This window comes from Lathamus discolor, chromosome 6, assembly GCF_037157495.1.
Source record: "Lathamus discolor isolate bLatDis1 chromosome 6, bLatDis1.hap1, whole genome shotgun sequence".
Taxonomy (NCBI): Eukaryota; Metazoa; Chordata; class Aves; order Psittaciformes; family Psittacidae; genus Lathamus; species Lathamus discolor.
This window is the reverse complement of record NC_088889.1, coordinates 83,401,896-83,424,310: the sequence shown is the minus strand read 5'-3', so window position 1 is coordinate 83,424,310 and position 22,415 is coordinate 83,401,896. Positions and strand designations below refer to the sequence as shown.

The 22,415-nt window shown below is 47.7% G+C and overlaps 1 long non-coding RNA gene across 2 annotated transcripts in view; it reads right to left on the bottom strand.

Moving 5' to 3' along the window:
• LOC136016683 (uncharacterized) overlaps nucleotides 1-22,415 on the bottom strand; it is a 34,206-nt gene that overhangs the window by 4,504 nt on the left and 7,287 nt on the right. Inside the window, exon 3 of one of the 2 annotated variants that reach the window (XR_010613672.1) lies at nucleotides 6,367-6,457. This is a non-coding gene — a long non-coding RNA (uncharacterized LOC136016683). Of the gene's footprint in view, nucleotides 1-6,366; nucleotides 6,505-22,415 lie in introns of those variants that run through there. The other variant, XR_010613671.1, reaches the window with a different exon arrangement.

The window sequence follows — 22,415 nt, the reverse complement described above, 5'->3', positions numbered from 1 at the left end:
CAATGGGTAATAGGATAATGTATTTATATAATATAATAACCACCTAAGCTTTGAGTAATACATTAGCTGTAACTATAGAGCTTTCACCCTACATTCTGTGAGCCAGCCCAAGGCCTCCCCGGGCAACTCAAGCTGACCCAGCTCAGGCTGCAGGCAGCAGCACAGAAGGGGAAGATGTACAGTGTCTCCCTTCAGGTCACCTGGGGTTTCCTAACTTGATGACTGCTCAGCAAGTATCTATGGGGGCAGCTACACACAAGCACAGATTTCTAGATCCATCAGGGGAATACCTAATCCTGCCAACACCGCGCTTCTGCTGCCACATGGCTTCAGTGGGTCCCCTTTGCCAGAGCCCCTCCTGCCACCAGGACACTGGGGGCACTAGCAGGCTCCCCAGGGTTTAGAAACCATGAATACCCACCATAAGGAAACTACTCCCAGCTGAGACAGCCTAGCAGGTCCTGTGACACTGGGCACCAGCACTTCATACCAGACACCATGGTGTGCTAGGTGAAGCACACCGTACAAATCAACAGCAGTACTTGTTCAAACAATCCCATGCTTGAAGATTTGGTTCGCATCCAAACCAGGACATCAACCTGGGCAAACCCCAGCACTGGGAGAAGCTCAGCCCTGAACTTTGCAGCTTGTTTCCACCTGGGTGATCAATGCAGAGCTCCTCTGTACTTCAGGTGCACTTATGCACTCACCAGCTTAGAGGCCACCACTTACCTTTGAGTCAGCCCTCGAGTACTCCCAAGCCTGAGTGCAAACAGCTCAAGAGCAGGATGGACTCCCTGGCTTTTAGTGCCCACATGAGCCTCCTGCCCTCCCACCCTCCTTAGGCTGGGGTTATATCCAGGGCTAGAAAGTGGTTCTTAGTTTCCACTAGTACAAATCAGAGCACATTGAGCCCCATCACATGACAGGACCCTCATCAGCACAATCTTTAATGAGCCAGCACTGGAGAGCAGCACTTTTAATGTATACAGCAACAAAAGCTGCAGCTGCCCCCCAGATAAGGACATTCATCAGCACACAGAGCTGCCTCCATGCTGCTGCAGCCACCAGCCCAGGACTCACTGCAGGCTCTGCACACTTCCCAAGGAGCTGCAACTAATCCTACCCCCTGCACCAGCATCCTCCAGAAACACAGGGCCATTCCCCTGAACAGCAGGCCAACACAGCCCTGCTCCACTGGGTATGCTCCTGATCATCATAGTGTTAGCAAAGAGGAACAAGTGGGCAACAATCACTTTTCCTGCAACAAAAGAATTATGCAATCATAGACTGCTCTGGGTTGGAAAGGACTGGAACACACCTTGAAGCTCATCTAGTTCCAACCCCCTGCCATGGGCAGGGACACCTTCCACTAGAACAGGCTGCTTAAAGCTCCATCCAACCTGGCCTTTTTTTAATGTGTTTCATATGCTTGTTCTCACAATACACATTTTAATCAATCACTATTCAGTTACAGCAACTTTTTATTTCAGCTGACTCTGATAATTAGTCTCAAATTTCCTGCACATTGCCTACCACCCCTTCCTATTCCCAGCACTATTTTTCCATTACTTTACATTGGGTTCTGCAGCAGAAGCGTCACGTTAAATATTTACAACCAGAATACCCCCAGCAAGTATTGGTTTCCGATTTAAAAAAACAGATGTTCCAGTGAATGCTTTGATTATCTTAAAATAAGGAACCTGTAGGGAAAAACCTTTTTGGAGTAGCTCTTCCTGCAGTTACTGCTTGTATCACTGTCAGGGTGCCCGCGGCAAGCTCTCTTGGTACAGGTTGGCTTTGAGCAAAGCACTAGTTTATAGCAAAGACCCTGTAATGCTGGACAAGAACAAGATAAAAGCCAGGAATGGGAAGAAGATGAAATGAAACAGTAAAAAGAAAATCCTCTCCTTCCCACTGTGACAAGTTGGTGCCAGAAGAGCTAATTACCCAGCAAGACCATGGGGTGCTGGTGAGGGACAAAGAACAGCAGCAATATTGAGCATTCATTTTACTCCTGTGCAGATGAACCCACAGCCCCTCCAGCTGTGCTGGGGCCAGTACCCACACTGCTCATCAGGGAAGGCGAGAGAAGCTCCATGGGCCCACGGCACAGGGTGAAAGGCAGCTCTGGTGTTCAATTATTCTGAGTATGGGAGATGCACGTACCCTCAGTGCTAGCAAAAGATACAGAGACCAAAGCTGTGCAGAAGATACCCCGAGCATCTCCCCCTTGGCCCCTTAGGAGACAACTGCTGGCCAAGTCCTGCGCGTCCCATCTCCTCGCTCCTAATTCAATGGTGCCACCTAGTGTCACCAGCCCTGGCACCGGACAGGGCAGCCCTCGCCGCAAAGAGATGCTTCACTCGCGCATCCTTTGGGATGCGAGCTGACTCCAGCCAGCCTGCTGTTCGCGCGGTTCTCCCACAGACAGCCCGCGGTGGGATGGGGTTTAGCATCCCCTGTCGCACTGGTGAGGGTGGTGCTCAAGCAAGGAAGGCTTCAGGGGCAGAATTCCTCTTGAGCTTTGGGGTGCAGGGTCTCAGGGACATGCTCTGGAGAGGGCAGCTGTGGAGGTGCCCCCGTTAGCTGTGAGGGTTGACTGTACCCTGACTTCCCATCTCCTGCCTTCACCTTGCTTCTCCCAGGGAAGGAGAAGGGGACCATGTCCCATCACTACAGCTCAGCCAAGCTTCCTCGCCACAGGCCCCTGCCACCCCCAGGAGGGCCGGTGAGCACTCACAGCCCTCCAGGAGGACTGCAGCTCAGGAGCAGCCAGAGGTCAGATCAGACACAAGAACAGGCTAAAATCCTGCCCTTCAGGCTTGAACACCTGCAGGGTGTGATAGAGCTGTCAGAGCTCCCTGAGCAGATGCTTATTATATCGAAGAGGGACTGCAGGTCTGGAATCCTGGGGCCAGTACAGACACGCTGGGCAAAAAGGAGACAAGTTCTTGGTGACGCCAGCAGAGGTAAGAACCTCCAAAGGGCCCATCCATGGGAAGTCCACATGTGACAGTCATACGCTCAGATGACTGCGGCAGCAGAGCCACATGAATAATGACACAGTTAAACCAGGACTGCAAATGGCATCAGTCCTGGCTGCATTAGCCAAAATCCCAACCAAAGACTGCACAGACACTGGGTGTGCGAGCAAGCCCCAAAGCTTTGGTGCTTTGCATTAGCAAGACCCTGTGCAGAGACCCACCAGATTTCAGTGTTTCCGTGTTCAGGCATGGGACAAACACAGAAAACCAGGAGGCAGAGTGAAGCCGCAGCCCCCCCAAGACCAGAGCCATGGCCCATCAATGCTGCTGTACTGGCAGGATGCACCAAACAAGTTAAGATGAAGCAGACTGTTTCTGAAAGCTGTGCTATGTGACAAAGGCTGGCTTAGGCACAGGTTACTGCTCTAGACCCTGCTGTACATGAGCAGATATTTCCCTCTGGTCTCACTGTGCTGTGAGCTGGAGCTCAAAGGCCAAAGGCAGAACAGAAGGAAGGAGACTGGCTGCCTTGCTGAGCTTTTCACCTGCCACACAGAAGTACAATAAAAGCATCACCGCTACCAAGGCTCTCCCTTCAGGATGGTACTTCAGCCCAAGAAATTACAGATAGTTATAAGAGGCACTTATTTAAAGGGATACAGTATTCAAAAGTCTTTTTTTCTGAATGCATCCATTATTAAGTACATGATTATTAAGACTGCATCCGCTGGGAAAACACTCCTGTAGGAATACAGCCAAAATGTTCTTACTATTCCGAAGTGCAACCATGCATACATCCAGGTAATTCCAACTAAATTAGGTTGAATTGATCTTGGAATCATCATTTCTTCTACATGGAGGTAGAGATCAACTTTTATTATCAGCATTAATTAGGGGCACTGGTCACTTGATTGTGCATTTATTCAAGGGTTCCCATTGGGTTTCTGGAAAATCAGCCTAGTCTCTCTTTCCCAGGGGCGCACATGACCTGAAAAGGAATCCCTTGATTTCACAGCCTTCAGAGACAAAAAGGCAATTTCAGGTTTTGGCAAGAGGATGAAGTTGGATCTGAAAGATGGGGTGCTCATTTAGATCAGAGTCCTGGCCAACCAGCACATTGATGTCAGCTCACAGATCAATGCACAAGCTGCTTTTTGGATCTCTTAATTGGATCTGATCTCTGCTTTGAGATGCTGTTCATGGCTCCTGCACTCCTCGTCTCAGCAACGTCTCCTGGTGACAGGAGCCACGCAGGCTTTGCAAGGGGCTGGGTAGTGACATAATGAACTACTGTAAAGTGAACTTGAATGTTACACTCTTTATTTGGATGTATTTTCATGTTTTCCCTATAGTCCTTAAGCACTATTACTAGTCAACAACAGCAAATTCATCACGCAGTGCAAGGCAGGCTGCAGGGACACAGTACCCAGATGAAGTGGCACGCAGGGAGCACGAGGAGGCCATGTGAGCCAGCCAGTGTTTGCATAGGTCTGTGCTCAGGCAAAAAGCGGCCTCAGCAAGGCAGAAAACATCTCCCCACGGCTGTGTCCGGCAGCTCACCTTTACCACTGCCTCTGCACTACCACCTCCCTGGGACTAATGTCACCATGACACACCACCACCAGGCACCAGGATGCTCCTGACCTATATCTGGGGCTAAAGAGCGGATAGCAGACCTGTCAGTCCCACCCACAGAAGGACCAGGAGTACTTCTAGGGACAAGTGGATGTCACAGCACATTGTGCCACAGCCGCTGCTGACCCTGCTAGACACAGGCTTTACTCAACTCATACACAGCATGTCTCAGACCCTCCTATCCACCTCCCTGAGGCATTGTCAGGCTGCAGATACTCCTGAGTAAGGCTGTACCAAAAGCAGGCATGATTTCAGTGTGCAAGGAGAGAGTCACTCACTTCTCTCCAAGCCAAAGCAAGGGAGCACCTCACTGCCAGGGCAGGCTGAAGGAAGCACAGACAGGAAGGTCCATGCAGCCCTTCCTAGCCCGGAACCAGCTTTACCTGAGCATACTGCAGTCTCAGTGCTTCAGTGTTAAATACAACATGACTCTATATTCCCCAGGACATAGCAGTTCAATGGCACTCTTGAAGACAGATTGCCACACAGCCCCAGTGGCAGAGGGTACATGAGGTGGCACTGACCATCCTCTCTGCAGCCCAGAGGCTGCTCCAGCCTGCAGTCCCTTGCTCTGCACCCACAGCAGCTCCTCGCTGCAGAGGTCACAGCAAAGCCACCCGTACTGCTTTAAGTGTACCAGCTTCTTCTGGTGTTTAAATAGTCCTTCCTCTCCAGAGAGCCAGCCCTCCAAAGCACATTTCTAACCCCAGCGCCAAACAGGACTGCTTTCCCCAGACTCCTCTGCAGTCAAGCCATGAGATATGGGCTGGAGAGATACAGAGCATTTATAACCTTCCACAGGACTCTGTGTGTGTTCAAGCACAAGAGCAAAGGCTCTGTGCAAGACCTAGGTGATTAACAGGTACCTACTTGCTCACACCAAAGCGAGCAGCAGCTCTCAGTGCAGCCACAAAATCCCTGCTAGCCAAAGCTGTAGAAGCATTATGTAGTAGCGTCAGAGCCCTGCTGGCTTTACCTGTGCACTCACTGAGACCAAGGCAAGAAACTGAGCCCTTATCAAAAAGTTCCGTTTCCCAGGACATTCTTCGGCAGCCCCTAGAGAGCACTTGATTTGTTTGTGAAGTGTTCGAAAGTACCAGATTTTACAGAGGAAGGGCACTAGAAGAAGGACACCGGTTTTAAATGAAAGAGATAAAAAGCAAGGTTACATGTGCTGACCCCAAGAGGCTTTCAAAAACATGAACAGCTGATTTCGCACCACAGCCTTTACGTGGGGCCCCTGCAAATGCCTACATGCTCAGCCCAGAGCACATCCCTAATGCAGCTCCCCCACCGTCAAGGGGGAAGCTCTCCACCACTCACAAATTCTCTGTGAGCTTTGCTCCCTGGCACAAATTTGTCAGAGCACATCAGAGGAAAACAGTTTCTGAAATCATGCAGAAACAGGACAGGTACAGAGAGGGGCAGCAGACAGGCACCCTGCACCTCCAAGGCCAGCAGCGAGGAGAAACTAAGCCACTCAAGCACAGCTCCCATGGGGAGCAACGGGGATCAGGCAGGTCAGTACAAACAGCACACATGTGGATGTACTTTTCTCCCCTTTCCACAAGTACTGATGAAACCAAACCACCTCTTCCCCACATAAACAGCATCTTCCCTTACATGAAGCATTTGCAGCACCTCTTGGGTTCAGACACAGAGCACAAGCAGTAGTAGGGCACAGCGAGGGCCAGCTGCACCCTCAGGACCAAGCGGGATAGCAGCTGGCATACCACTCACGTACCTGAGCATGGTGAGCAGCGCATGCACAGTGACCACTGGGTTCCAGCAGGAGTCGAGATCACCAGGCAACTTTACAATGACGAAGCAGCAACCTGGCCAGACAAAACACGGCTGTAGCTGAGCTGGAGACCACCACCCGTACAACACAGCTGCAAAAGAGCCCGTCTTCCCTGGACGGAGCTTAAATAGAGCTCCTGACCCACAGGTGGTGGAAGGGGAGGCCTCAGGTGAAGCTGACTGGGGACAATGAAGACCTATGAGTGTGCTCAGGCCCTGAAGGCAGCTGGTAGGAGAGGCAGCCTTTTCCAGGCTGCAGGTGGTGCCTGATCTTTACTGTCCCCAGCGGCTGCAGGGCTAGAGGGGAAGTCTCCTGGGGAAGGTCCATGCAACAGGATCTTAGCCCTCCTCCAGTGTGAGCAGAGGGGCAGAAGATGTAAAGGAATCAGGAAAGATTTCTTTAATCAGACACAAGAAACATCCCTCCACGGGCCAAATCATCCAGGCAAGGATGGCTCCCTTGCCAACACAACTGCTTATTACAGCTTAATGTGAAGGCTTGAAGACTCCGCTGCCGACAGCCCTAAACCCCAGGAGTCTTCAAAGCCCCAGGACATCAAAAGCCCTGCCATTATCTCAAGAAAGAAAAGACTCAACAACATAAATAACATTTAGGCAGAAGGAACGGCGGCAATGCCAAAAGGCAGCCATGCAGCGTGGCAAGGGGCTGGCTGAAGTCCCCATGCTGATGGCATGGGGCACAGCTGCTCCCACATCACTGGATGTGGACTGCAGCAGTGATGTCCATGTCAAGCTCTGTCAGGTCGCAGCTCATCTGCAAAAGCAGGTGGATTAAATGGAGAGACCAGAAAGGTGGAAAATCTACAGGCTGGCTCCTGCATAGCAGTGTCCTTGTTGGGGGTAAACACTGAAGGCAGGGAAAGTCTGTGCGGATTGTTGTAGGGAAAATAAGAATCACCGCAATTCAACGGGGAAACCACGGGGAGCGGGGAGCTGGCTCGGAAGGCTGTGCTCCCTGCGTGCATTCATCCAGCTCTTGGTGGCACCGCAGCACCATCTGTTGGAAACGCGTTAAAACCGGCCAGCCTGCGCTTCCCGTTCCCGGCGGATGCTGAGGCACAGACCCTGTCACGCTGCCGTGCACAGTCTGGGAATGGAAGCCCCAATGCCCCAGTTCACCTGGGGGTTACCAACCAAAACCTATTAAATGTGTATTTCCCCAGGCGAAGGCAACCTCCTGAAGCCGCCCCAAATCTGATGACCACCCCACACACCTGGGTGCTCCTTCCTGCTGCTGAACCTGGTGACTGCATCGATATGAAGACACGAACGTGGTCCTCAGCAGTGAACTGCAAACCTAAGGGGTGTCCTGAAGATCTGTGTCACAAGGAGGTCACTATGCCCCGAGCCCAGGCTGCAAGCTGCACAGACAGCATGGCTCACTGGAAACTGCACAGCAGACATGGTAGACTTACCTTAGGGACAAAATTTAGCCCTTTGTGGCTCTTTGGGTGGTCACAGTGCTGGACTTTACACCTGGGAAGGCTGGCGTAGCTTAAAACACATGAAGTATATATGCTTCATAGCTTTCTCATGGGAGCTCCCTGATTTCTTGCCCCCAATATAGTAGGACAGGCCAAGCGGTGCCAACCTCCATACCCTCCCTGCCAGCAGGCACAGTGCCATTACACCAGCAAGGCAGTGGTAATGCCAGGGCAAGACTGTTACTTACAGATAAAAGTGAGTGTGCTGTAGCAGTGGAGCCCTCCTTCTGTGCTTAGGAAAATCCATGTTTGGGTTTGGGTTGATCATCTACTGCCTGCCCAGATAATTCTGAACTTCGTTTTCACAGGGAAAACCCTTTCTCAACCCCATGTGCCAGCTTCAGGGGTTTCAGAGCTGTGGATCCTCCCCTGGGGAAGAGCTACTGCAGCTGGAATATGTGCTTCACCGGGCATTCCTGCCTGTGTCCTCTCTGGGCTGCACACACACTGCATCATTAAGCCAGCACTAGTACTTATCCCCCCTCCTAGTGCTGCAGTGGCAGGACTGGCCCTGCTCTGTCCTGCAGCTTGGGGAAGGCGTTTCTGTTAAAAATATAATGAAAGAAACAGCTTTGCAAAGACTGCACCTTACTGGGATGCTTCCTGGCCTCGTTCCTCCCCAGTGCTTGCAGAGGCATTACCGTATGGTTGCCGATGGCCATCCAACACAGGGGCTGCAGCTTGCTCAGTCAGTAGCACCTGGGGATTACTGGACATGCCTAACCATGGTGAACGTGGTGACCCTTCTTCTGCTTCATTCCTCTCACCTGCGGGGACACAGGCTCCATTGCTACAAACACATCCCTTCCCCGCATTCATTTGCTGCCTTCCCTCTCAGCATTATCATTTTATGTAATTGGCTATGTCAAAAGAGCCCTTATATAACCACAGCCACCCCAGGCACATGTCTCCAAACACATGCATGCCTCCCCTCTCTGTCAGCTGCAATCTTTTGCACATGGCTGGATTCAACCCTTCTGCAGGAAATACTAAAAATAAAGAAAACACACTTGCGAGAATCAGGAACTCGCAGAGCTTGGTGTGTTTCGTGTCTCTCACAGGCAGGATCTGTACACTAAAACACAGAGAGACCTGGAAACAACATGTGCCAGTGGGAAAATAACTTGTTTTACTCATAGTCACCTTCTCTGTATTCAAGCAGAGTGAGCTCTTAATGAAAAAGTATGCTTTTAACCTTTGCAAGTGCACAGATCTGTGTACAAGCCATCCATACAGACCAGGTCCTGTTCAGAAGCTAGAAACACTTTGGACCAAGTCATTTTAATCATCTAAGTGATTCCATTGATTTTTCTGGTTACTTGCATATCTAAATGATTCTGAACAGTTGCATGACTGCTGCCCAGAAGTTTACTGGCTAAAAGCAATGGCACAGTAACTTCCCCTGAGATCAGCTTTACTGCTGGCACAGGGAACTGTATTGACTGGCTCACCACTCTGTTCGCATGGATCATTTCCAAGGGGCAGAGTATCACTCACGGGCAAAACAAGCTGGAGCTTGCTGTGAAAGGTGAAGTCAAGGAGCACCTTGGCACTGACTTCAGGGAAAGCAAAATCAGGGCCTAGATAACTAAGGTCATGATTTGTTTGCAAAGCAAAACGACACTTATTCCCCCTGATTCGTCACTGCAACCTAACTTTGACAGCAAGATGGAGTTTCTTTTTCTCTTCATGCCCTTATTCTGCTACCACTTCCCATACGCCCTAGGCAGGTGTCTCGTCTCACCCCATCATCATCAGTAACTGCAAAGCTGCTAACTCCAGGTACATGCTACAAGCAGTCAGCATCAAATCACATCCATGAAGCTGATTTTGGCCTCATACATGAAGGCAACCAGTTGTTTCCTCCTTTTTGTAGTCAGCATTTTATTTTCCAAGGCTCATTACGACAGCCCTTCAATGCCCACATAGACTCCTAAAGAGTTGTCTGGCCTGAAAATCTTCCTAATTCATGAGAGGATGTCAAAGTCTTGGAGCTGTGGAGCTGCACTGACATTCCTCCAGCATTAGCTGATGGCCTTTTTGGAAGGCAATTGCTTTATTTTTCTCTTGGGTTATGATCACAGATTGTGTTAGCGTTATTAACGGTGACCATGGAGTCACCAGATAGAGGCCAGTCATTTACTAGTCATTTCCTTACATGAACGAGCTTTTTTAGACCAGAAACTCAGATGGCACGGAAATGGCAGTGGCTTTTTCCTGCCTGGATGTGAGTAGAGCTGGGCTTTGGCCAGGCACTGACATCAGCTTGATACCAGCCCCTGGACACGACACCCTCTTGGCCAGCAGCACTCAGCAGGTCACATCATGCAGGCTGGTGGAGATGCCCAGCACTTAGACTAGCAGAAAGCCAGGAGAGCAGGGACTTTGGAGACAGGAGATGATCTTTTCTGCTTAGCGATGTCTTGTTTTGCTATTTTCGCTTTTTAAATTAACAGGATGTGATTTGAGTATAAGTTGCAGTGGGTTAGATTGTCCACACTAGAAAAGTGAGCACATTGGGCAAAACCTGTTGTGCTCCTGGTGGAAAAATTCAGCCAACCACATGTTTCACAGCCCTGCCTCAGACACATGGATACTTGGCACCTGTGGCTGACCTCTGGCTCCTGACCATGCAGGCACAGTAACAATCCAGCTGACGGGAGGCACACCTAACCCCAGCCCTGGCTCTCACAGAAACCACAGCACTCACTATTTTGGCAGCAAGTTTTCAGCCAGCTCTAATGAAAATCAGAGATCCCCACGAGCCGCTCTTGGCTGTCATCTCCTCACCCCCTCCTGCCTTTTTTCTCTGGAGAGCTCACTGTCTTACAAGCATTAATTAATTAAGCCTCTCACGCACTTCGGTTGCTTGCTGGGAGGTAAGAGATTTCTGGATCGCTTCACTGATGGCTGGAGCGCAGTCAGCCGTCCGGAGAGGAGCACAGCAGCCTCACACCCAGCTGCAGGACTGCTCTGGGTACCATCTGCTGTACCTGCAGCAACCCAGCACACCGCGCCGAAGCCAAGGCAGTCACACCAGCAGGAACAATGGGAAAATGCGGGTCTGCACCCAACCATATGTGCTGGGGACTTTGGAGATGGGTGATGCAGCCACTAGAGTCTGCACAGGTCCAATAGCTTCCTCCTGCTGGGAAAAGTGGAGGGGTTTTTTGTAAACCAGCTGAGATTCCCAGCATGTATTTCATCCAGACATCTCTGCAACACGTCAGTAGTCTGAGACTAGGAATTTGCTGGAAGCTTTAGAAGCTCATTGCTCAGACCCAGCAGTAAGCATGTCTGATAATGTCATTCTGACAAAGCTATTTTACTTCGAAAGTTCAACTCTCTGGAGTAAGAGAACCATATTCTGAAGGACCAGCACGCTAAGCACTCATCTAAGCATTTTCTCCTACTTTTAGCACTGAGAAGACACTCCGTGTGATTTCCTTTTACGTTTTTCCAGAGATACAATTTGCTCTGCCTAGGTCTCGGTTAAAGCAAAGCAAACACTGGGTAAAGGCAGGGAAGCACAACACAGTGTACACAAAGCAAAACTCAACACAACCTAAACACCGCTTCTCTCCTGGAAGTCTCCCAACTTCCCACAGGCTCTCCACATCTCTGCTCCCAAATAACAGGTCTGTCATAGGAATTAAGACCGCATGTGCTGAAATGTGGTGGTATATGCAGGCCCATACAAGCACAGCAAATGCCTTGCCATATTTACAGGAAAAAAAAAGCATGAGCTGGGCTTACGTAGTTTCAAACAGCATGTGAGTTGACCTCCCACTTCTTCCGGAGGCACAACAACCTTGCCTACCAACATGAGCTTACCTTTAAGCCACCCATCCACATTCCCGGTGTCAAAGTTAGGAACAGGCATCAGGTAGTTGTGATATGATACTATGCAAACATGCAGAAAGGGAAGTACGTGAGGCATTAATATAAATACGTTCCGAATGCCGGGGTAACACTGGGTTCTCAGTCATAACTCTTCAGAACCATGGCACAGCGCTGGAAGGTGGTCAGGGTGGAAGGCAGCTTCCTGGCTTTGCTATGGCTGCTTAGCGCTGTAGTGTACACACACCATGGGCTTTATGTTCAGGGCAATATTACCAGGTGATCTCTGGACAAATGACTTAGTAAGCAAGCTGCATGCTTTGGGGAAGGCCCAAAGTATCAAGTTTGGCCAAAATCTAAGAAACTGTGACCATTAAAAAGATATTTTAAGATTTTGCTTTCATGGATCCCGAAAGAAAATTTCTCACTCAAATTTACCTTCTTAGGCATTTAAAAAGTCTAAAAAGGAACTGAGTCAAAATGTTTGCTTTTTTTGGTGTATGCTTCAGTATGAAAAAGTCTCTTCAGTCTGAACAAAACAAATAACATTTTAAGAAGCTAACCACCATTTGTGGTCAGGCACCAGCCCCCCCTTTTCCCACACATCCACCCGCTTACACATTCCTGCTCTTAAATTTTGCTGAGGGATCTTTAAATCTGCACTTGGGCACTTTATTTTAACATCTTTATTTCCCACCTTCCTTTCCTTTCTCATTTCATCGACAGCATTAGATCAAAGCATTGTGATGCTCTGTGGAGATGTTGTGAAATCAAAAGCCTTCCTCAGCAAGCTTTGTCAGCTTCTCCAGTTCCAGGAAAGTAAAGCTGGCTCGAGTCAACAGCACAGCTTGTTACAGCACAAAGCATCCATCCCCGAGGATAAACAAGTTATTTGCATGCTTTTTCACTCTTACATCATCGTGCTCTCCAGCCAAATGAAACACTGTAAATAGTAAAACAAAGCAAGGCTTCATCCTGCTGGCTAAAGACCTTTATCTTCTGAGGTTACAATGACAAACAACAGACAAATGAAAACTCTCCCAAACCAAACCAGAATAATGGTTAGACCCAGATGTTGTATTTTTTTCCATATGGGTATACAAATCCACCTGCCAGATTAGAAAAGGATAAATATTGTGTCTGTACATAGCTGCCTGCAGCACCTGGAGCTGTATTTGCTGTTCAGGTCCAACTGGAGGCTCCTGCTCAAAACCAGGAGTGGGACTCTTCTGTTTACCAGGATGTTAAGTCAGACTGAAAATACTTGACACCTAAGGGGCTTGCGAACTAAACACAATGTACTTGTACAAATGTACTTGGACAAATATTTGTAAAATCAAGATATCTTAAAAGCACTTGAAGATTGTGATCTACCTGACTGGCAGCACAACTGCCTTGCTGCAGTGCTCCTGCGCCTGCCTGCCAGCTGAAAGCCATCCAAGTCTGGGGTACACAGGCCAACAAATGCCCCCTTCGAGGGATGTGACAGAGACAGTCTGTGTGCACACAGCAGATTTAAACTAGAGACTTTCTGCTTGTGCAACACCTATTTGGATATGCCCCATCCCTGGCAGTGTTCAGTGCCAGGTCGGACAGGGCTTTGAGAAATCTGGTCTAGTGGAAGTGGTCCCTGCCTGTGGCAGGGAGCTGGAACTGGATGAGCTTTAAGGTCCCTTCTGACCCAAACCATTCTATGATTCTATTATATCCTTCATCAAGGCCAAGAAGTTAATGAAAATCAATCACTAATATTTCTAAAACAAAGTTTCTAATTTTCTTCATTTTAGACCCTAAAGATGGAAAGGGCCTTTTATTTCTCCATGCTACAAAATAAAACCCAAGGGAGACTAGAAACTGGAAGGAGCCTGGAGAAATGTGGCCCTCAATGGCCAGGACTCTCAGAAACATCAGATGTTGTCCAAAGCGCCTTTGGATATCAGCCAGATTTGCAGCCTGAGCCTGAACCTTAACGAAATGAAATTCCTCTGCACCCTGTAGGAAGAACAGCAGCTGGCCAAAGGGAGGGGGAGGAAAAGGAAAAGGCCGCTTTCTCACAGCTGTATCTGGCAGGTAGCTTTGCTAACAATAAATAGGCCTATCAGTGTGGTCCTGTCTGCTGGTACTGAGTGACCCTTCAGAAGCTGCTACCTCTTTGCAGACTTCACTTGATTGACTGCGCCTGCAAGTAGAGGACAACCTGCCCTACTATAACTTCAGGGGAGGCAGAGGAAGGGCCACAAGATCCTGCCCAGGAGGCAGGAGGGAGAACTCTTGGGGGCCTCTTGTGAGCAGGGTGGTGGTTCCTATAAAGACATCCTGCCAAATGGCCTTTCCCTGCCTCCGAGAGTGTGAATCCCACACCAAAAAAAAGAGGGTGGAAGGTCCAGAGCTTTGAACTATGTACACCTAAACCTCTCTCTCATGGTGTGCTCCCTGAAGAAGATCAAAGAGCTTCTGACCTCCAACAGCCAGGTCTTACCTGGGAAAAAATAAAGACACTTAACTTTCTAAACAAATTCAAAGTCAAACTATCAGTGACTGAACACGCAGATCTCTGCCTACCCTATTTCAGGACTTGGCTGCAAGTCAGTGACTTTTTGAGCTGCAGCCAGCAGTGCCTGTCCAAGTGAATCTCTGGGGAGCCCCGATTCTGGCTGCTTCCTGCCCACTCCTCTGCCATTTCTTGATCTCTGTGCCCGAACTGATCCTGCTCCTGGGCTGTGCTTCCTGTCTTCAGTCCCCTGCCCAGCTCTCAGATCTTTCTCTGAATGTGCTCAGTAGCACAAAGGGCAGCCTAATTCTGCATCCAGAGGTATCATCAGATCCAGTCCCTGCCTTAAGGCACACAAACATAATTGGGGTAAAAAAAGAAACAAGGAAAAAAGATACTCTTAGTGACAAAAGGCATGAAAGATCCTCCTTTGAATCTTGTGACTTCTGCACTACCCTGCAGTCCTGTAACACTCCTGATGTGAGATGGAGGTGACTTCCAACAACCGGGTGGATGCTCTGCTGCATATTCCTAGTCATGGCTGATTTTGCCCAGCAGACAGCATCTTCCTCCAAGCTTCACAGCTCAGCTTGTGTGGTTCCCCCCCCCTCCTCCCAGCCAAGGCAACACTCCAAAGGACATCTGCAAAGGGACCATCCTGCACCCCACAAACGTGCTGCCATAACACAACAGTTTCTCTTTCCTCAACAACCTCAGTCAAAAATACTTTGCCTTGACCAAGTCACAACAACAATTTGTTACCTCAGGTTGTGAGCATCATTATAACCATGGAATACAAGACCCTGGAGGGAGTCCTGTTAACTCCAGGAATGTTTTTAGAGGGGAGGAACAAGAGGAGGATCTGCTCTTCTCACTGTGACGGCCCTGTCACCAGAAATACCACTGAGTCTAGACAAGCTTCAGGTGACTGAAACTCTAACACAGCACAACAGATTTCTTTCTGACCTTCAGTTCTCCTTTTGCTGAGATACATCATTGCATTTTCACAGCTTGAGCAGTCTCTGCTTGCTGGATCCATATGAGACCCGTAATGTTTTTGCCCAAACTCTATTCCTTCCTTCCCAAGCAGTAAGATCTCAAAGCAGTATGACTCAGCCTTCAATAAAACACACATCAAGGACCATTAAAATTAATACACAGTGCAGGGATAAAATTCATAAGCTACACTTTTTAGGTTAGAATCTTCGTTGCCCTTCATTTACCCTCAAAACCAGTATTAACTCATGTTGTATCTCAGTGTGAAGTAAATCTACCAGCAAAATAGCAGTTTTGAATGAAATCTTTCTCCAGTGGGGAGAGAATATCTCAATCTAATAAAGTGATAGATGGGACTGAAGAGGCTGGGTGACGGCCCTGGGGAGCCCACACTCCCATGGTACTTAGAGACAACACTCCTCAACCACCTTCTGCCTGAATCAAGATCGCAGCAGCTCCAAGGAAATGACTGACTGCGTGTGGGTGGACAGCAGAGAAGGGAGCCAAGCAGAATTTTCTCTGGCGTTGTACTCACAAGTTGGAAAAGCACATTTCAGGCAAAGATGTGTGTTCTCAATGAAGCTGAAAAGGCTCTGGTTTTCCCCGTCGATGTTTGTGAGAGCTGATCCAAGGGTCTAGGTGGCTCTGAGCCAGAGGTTTCTAAGTCCTCTTGACATGGAATGGCCTTAAAGTGTTTTGCTCTTTTACAAGAAGTGAGTAGTGAAGTAACCTATAGTAGTGAAGTAACCTATAGTGAAGTAACCTATACTGTGAGCCAGAGGTTTCTAAGCCCTCTTGACATGGAATGGCCTTAAAGTGTTTTGCTCTTTTACAAGAAGTGAGTAGTGAAGTAACCTATAGGGGAAGTAAATAGCATTATGCTTCCTGGACAGTGTGGGGGACTAAGACTGAGCATCCCATACAAAGGCACCACCCCCAAAGCCTCTCATGATTTGAAATCTGATCCTAAATTCTTTCAAATTACCCTTTTCACTGAAATTAGTGGAATTTCACACAGACTCTAATCTCCCTGGTTTTCTTTTAAACCAGCCATGTGCTTTCATAAGAGAGACATCCAGGCACCCAGTGTTCTCTGACAATAATAAAGCTTGTAAGTGTCCAAGTTCAGGAATGAAGGGAAATAAGGGAAAACAATGTACCCATTTCACAAAATTACCTAAGAAGAAATAAAACTGTGGCCACTTTGCACAAATTCAGTGCTAAGGACTGACTCCAGACAAGGTCAGAAAGTGTTTCTAAAGTAGGTGAAATCTATTTTTTACAGATGGGAACTAACAGGTGTGTGAAAAACATCCATAAAAACACCTCCTTTTTAAAGTTTCAGTACAACATGCAGCAGTGAGCTTCAGTGCCGCTTTAGACGTGCTTTCAGCAGCAATACCCGTGTGTAACACCAAGTGAGCTGAGGATACTTGTCATGAAACAGACTCTGTGGCACTGGCTTTCCTTTCCTACCAGCAATCCTGCAGCATGTCAGTCATGCAGCTCGGTAACACACAAGAATACAGATTTTAGGAAGAGCTATGGAGTGATGCTCTATTGCAATAACCAGTAAAGATGCAGTTTTGCACTTTGGCACCTGCTGCTTAGCTCAGCAACTCATTTCTTTGTCTTAAACAGAAAAACTCCCAGCTGAACAGTGCATTTCAGCAGTGTGTTAACCTGCTCGCAGGTCTTGGAGGAATGGGAGAAGAAGGGGGACACTCCTTGAGACAGAGAGAATCAACCATCCTGCAGTGCTATATTGTAGCAATGAATTCAGACTCACTCTTATTTGTACAAGTTGAGATTCTGGCCCACAGACTGGCAGAAAACGAACTAGCAGTGACAACAGATGTGTGGGCAGGACAAGGACAACGACAGGGCTAAAAGAGGTTTTCAGAGCAATTCTTCTCCTTTCCTGTAAAAGCTGTAGAGTAGATCTTCTGTAAAGGCTCCTTTGATTCCTGTTGAGCTCTGATGGTCAATACTAAGATGCGGCCCTTTCTTAACGTCATCTTGTACCCATGGTATAATGTGACAAAAATCCACCACAGACAGAACAGCTGGTCTTTCTTCTTTTTCTTTCCTTTGAGTGTTGGTTATGGTTTATTTTGCTGTCATTATATTTACTTTAACTAGCATTTTATTCCACATCTTCACTGTGATGAGACCCCGGTTTCCTTTGCATTGAAACTCCATGAAATCTGGATATTTGATAGATGAGGAAGATTTCTGGATTCCTGGTCCACCTCCATGTACAGAACTACTGCCCTGTTCATAGTTAGACAAGTCAGGAACATCTTCGTGGTGTAATTTCTAAAGGCAAAGCTGAATATTTAACTCATCAGACTTTGTTCCGAGCTGCTGGTGAGCTGCTCGGTGGCCAGCAGGTGACAGTCTCAGCAACAGAAAAGCCCGGGCAGCTCACAAAGGGGGTTTGTTCGGTGTTCTGCCGGGATGTAAACGTGATTTATTTGGTTTTAGACACACGAACAGTCCTCAACAGCGACAATACTTTTCACCAAACATGCCAATAAGGAGGAAGGCAGAAGAGAAGCTCCTGAGGGTGGTTCCCTGCCCCGCCCGAGGAGATACTGCAGATGAGGGCACTAACAATCAAGAGGTACCAGCACAAGTCTTCGCAGCATTCATTGAAAACCCTCAACATCCCATCGCAGATGTGAAACTAGCAGATATAAATAAAGGCACTTACAAATCTAGCCCATTGGAAACACAAGTGCATTCAAGGGTGGCACAGTTACACTGGCTGGTACTTGTAACATTTTGAGGAGGGAACAGGATGTAGAAAATCTCAGTGGTTTTAGTGATGGCAACATCTTCCTTACAGCAGCTCTGGACAGGGCTCAGTGCACAACCAGGGTCTGTGAACACAAGCATGTGCTTACAGCACGCCTGGTTGTGACGACCAAGATAACCTTTGCAGCAAGAGCCAAGAAAACATTTCCTTTGTTCATTTAGACACACACATGTTACTTAGCGAAATGGCTGCATCTTGTTTAACATCTAAAGAAATACAAGAGCTGCTTGAGTGGATGAGTCCGAACCAGGATGTGTGATTGAAGGGAAAAATGAGAACCCATAGTGGGTAGAAGGAGGTTTTCTACTCCACAACGACTTCATGTTATTCCCTACTGCCAAGCTGTCACTACAAGAAACCTCACTGCACCCACTACCACCTACAGCTGCTCACTAGATAGAAGCTCTAGGTTCTCAAGCAGAAACTGCCAGTCTTGCCTGGGGTCACTACCTCCCAAACACATGTAGCTCTAAGGAGATGTTCTTATGCCATGAATCATTTGCCCTAACTGGGACTTTGCCTGAACAAAGGTCAAGTATAAACTTGTTAAATTGAAATGGTCTAGTTTGAGAGGTATCTAGCTAGCTAGAGCCTCAGAGAGTGCATAATATTAATTCAATAAATCAGGGATACGCTGATTTAAATATCTGTCTCTAGAGGTTTCCTCGTGAAATGAGCATTTGAAGGTGTGCTAATTCCCAACCATAGGAATTTTAATCACATATGCCTGCTGTCACAGACCGTTTTGATCCAAATTGTGTTTTAGTCAAATTTGACCAGCTGCATTAGATCTTAAAACTTGTCCATGTTTCTCTGCAGTTTAAAGTAAGCATTTTTGTATTACTAGCGTGATAAAGAAATGTGTTGAGAAAACAAATTAATATCACATTGTCTGCATTGTAAATTGTGCCTGCATTGCTACTTTCTTGTCCTGGCGCTGAGAGAATGACTGATAAGTGGAGGAGAGTCACTGCCTCTCCATAGGGCATATGCCACAGCAAGTAATAGGGTGACCTGCAGGACAGCTTGTATTTATTACCAAACAGTCAAAGAGTTATTAGCAGGCACAGTGCTATATCTTACCTTAGTTTGTCTAATTGAAGTTGAAAAACAGGTGTAATTTGGATTTGAACTTGGATGTAACATCTGATACTATGGCTGTTCACCCACACTATCCATCCTGAAAGCACCTTTCTTTTGTGTTATGGTTATAAGTTCTTCTGGATTACATTTCTCCGTAATGTTTCAATAATTGTTTTCTTTCTCTCTCTCTCCCATGCATCCATCTCCTTCCTGCCATCCATCTTTTGTTTTGTATCGATTTCAAGACTCTTTATTTCTTTCATTTCTCCTTCTCCCCTTCTCCTCACTGACCACATTTGGCCACTCAGACCCATTTAAAGGAGCACTGTGGAGAGCAGACGCTGCCTTTGGCAGTGCAAGGAGCAACCAGAGAAATCGTCTTGCAGTGGTCACACAAATCTCATCGGTGCCTTGGTGCTGCCAACCAATGGGAGCATCAGGATTTGTATCCTGCCCTGAGGAAAAGCAGGGCAAGTATTAGGCAAACTAATCACACTGCAGGGATTTATGTAATGAAAAGTACCTCTGCTTGGGGATCAGAAATGGTGTCAGTCAACCACACACCATTGGTTGGGTGTACAGTTCATCCAATATCTCTTTATGCTCTTCTGTCATGTTCACTATTGCAGTGTCTGAACAACTAGGAAGTGATAGCACAGCCTGGTCACTCTGGGATTAAGGCACATGGTTTGTCACGGGGTATTACTTTAGAGACTGCTGAACAAACTGCTTTACCAACTGCACTGCATGCAGGAGGGCTGGCTCCACCTCGCTTCCAGCAGCCCTGTCTCTGCTCAGGGCCTCTACATGTTTCCTAATGCAAACAACAGTAATGCAGACTTAATGATCACTGTCATTTCCATGTGCCTACGCTGATCCCTTAATGAAATATTCTGTTTAAACTGCACTGGCACAAGCACAGTTCCATGATGGCAGGAGCCACAAACTCACTCTACCAAGAGAAAAGGTTCTGCAGGACCTGCCATGCAATAGGAAAGCTGTTGGTGAAATTCTGTTTGACAGCTTTTCTGCCTGCTCCTGCAGTAAGCATGACACTCTCCTGTCTTCCTGGAGGGGAAAAAGGGAACAGAAGACAGAAATTGCCTTTATCTCAGATTGGGACACAGAAAAAAGTCTGAAATGGGAATGAGAGTCTGTGGCAATATGGATTTGGTACTTGTTAGTGGGTGGGTGCTATCCACTCAGTGCTGCTGTAACACACTTCCTCTTTGCTGTGATGAAATCCTGCTAGGAGCACTGATGCAGAAGAGAAAATCTTCGTGACATGCAGCATCACAGATTCTTTGTTCACCTATTGGCAAAAGCAGGAAACCAAATAATGAAAAAAGTAGTAAAATTCTGTTCAATGACCAAATGTGAGCTGTCGGCAAGAGGAAAACTACTGAAATGTGGTGGGTTTTTAAAGCTGAGAACGTCATATGCCCAGTCTAAAATAAAGACAGAGATAACATTTGTACTCTTCACTATTTCAGAGATGAACAAAAGCATTGAGCTTACATCTTTTAATTCATCAGCTCTGGGAAGTGTTGCATCTCATAAGCAGAGCTGTCTAAATGTCACATTTACTTTGGTCCTACACATCTTGGCCCTTCCCCAGTCTCCTCCAAGCCCTGCTGACCTGCTGCCTGCAGCTGCCACAGGGTCCTGGGAAGCACTGTAGGAGCTGGGGGCACCATGTGAGATCAGGGAATTCACGCGTTTCACATGGGTCATAGCACCTACTCCATCCTCCCTCCAGCTCTCTTGTTAGCAAGGCAATGCTGAAGTTGCTGGTGAGTTAGTGGCTGAGTGGTGGAAACACCTTTCCCCTTACTAAAAGCATATTTTCAGAGCATATTTTCGAAGTTAACTACTAATGAATTTAAAGCAAGGACAGCTGCCATTTAGTCCAGCTACTCTACAAAGTTCTTCGACAATGTCCTTGATGATTCTGTCCTCTATGCACTTTCATGATAGCTAATGATAAAAGCTGTAATAGTTGAGAGGGACATTTGCTTCTGTCACTGAAAGGCAAACAGGAGAGGCTGCTTCCTTTACTGTACCAGGGGCTGTGTGAGAGACACACAGGAAGAAGGGAACAATGACCAAGATTTGCATTTGCTGAGGGGCTGAGTACATTGCTCCCTTGTGAGCGGGCCAAGACCTTCAGCACATGAATTCTTGTGATTCATCCTCCCCCTTGGTCTACCTCTCCGCATCCAGCATGGTACAGAGAACTCTGTGTGTTTATTTAGACACAAAAAGGTCTTTGCTTGTTACTGTAGTATTTGGGTGCTTGGCTCAGGCTCCCAAGCCGAAGGGGAGTACAGACTGATCTGGTGAATCAGTATTTTTACTCTCCTGCCAGACTGCTGAGTGACCTTGAGCAGTTTGCAGCTGCCTCACCTCTCATCACCTCCGTTTCTGTAAAATTACCCCCTTTTACTTTTGAATAGCATGTAGGTATGGGCTGATGCAAGGGCAGGGTGTTATCGCTTACGTGTGGCTCAAATAAAGCCAATGACTAAAATCCAGAATCAGCAAGGCAGAGAAAGTGAGAGAGAAAAGGGCAGAAATGTGAAATCCTGCCTCTGCCTCAGCTGTTCTCTCCCCACTGCCCTGCCTGAACACTGGCAATTACAGCCCAACACACCATCCGGTTTACTCTGTGCCAGCCATGCTGAGAAGTTCAGGTAACCCCCTAAGGCGTAGTAAGTGACATCTAAATAAGCCCACGCATGTCAGGATGAGTCTGTTTAAAGGTTGCAGATCTTTTGTGCTGGAGAATGGATGTTTTGGAGCAGACGTCTGCCTTTGGAAGGCTCTGGATACTGAAGCCTAGCATCTAAAGGGGGTGACAAGACATCTGGAGAGGGACTGTTTACAAGGGCATGTAGGGACAGGGCAAGGGGGAATGGCTTTAAACTGGAAGAGGGGAGATTTAGTTTAGATATAAGGAAGAAATTCCTCCCTGCAAGGGTGGTGAGGCCCTGGCACAGGGTGCCCAGAGAAGCTGTGGCTGCCGCACCCCTGGCAGTGTTCAAGGCCAGGTTCAAAGGGGCTTGGACAGCCTGCTCTAGTGGAAGGTGTCCCTGCCCATGGCAGGGGGTTGGAACTAAATGAGCTTTAAGGTTTCTTCTGACCCAAACCAGTCTATGGTTCTATGAAGCCTGGTGAGAAAGGCAGCATGCTGCCCGCTCTCAGAATGGACAGGCATCAGTCCTGACTGTTGATAACACCATGCCAGCTGTAGCTGC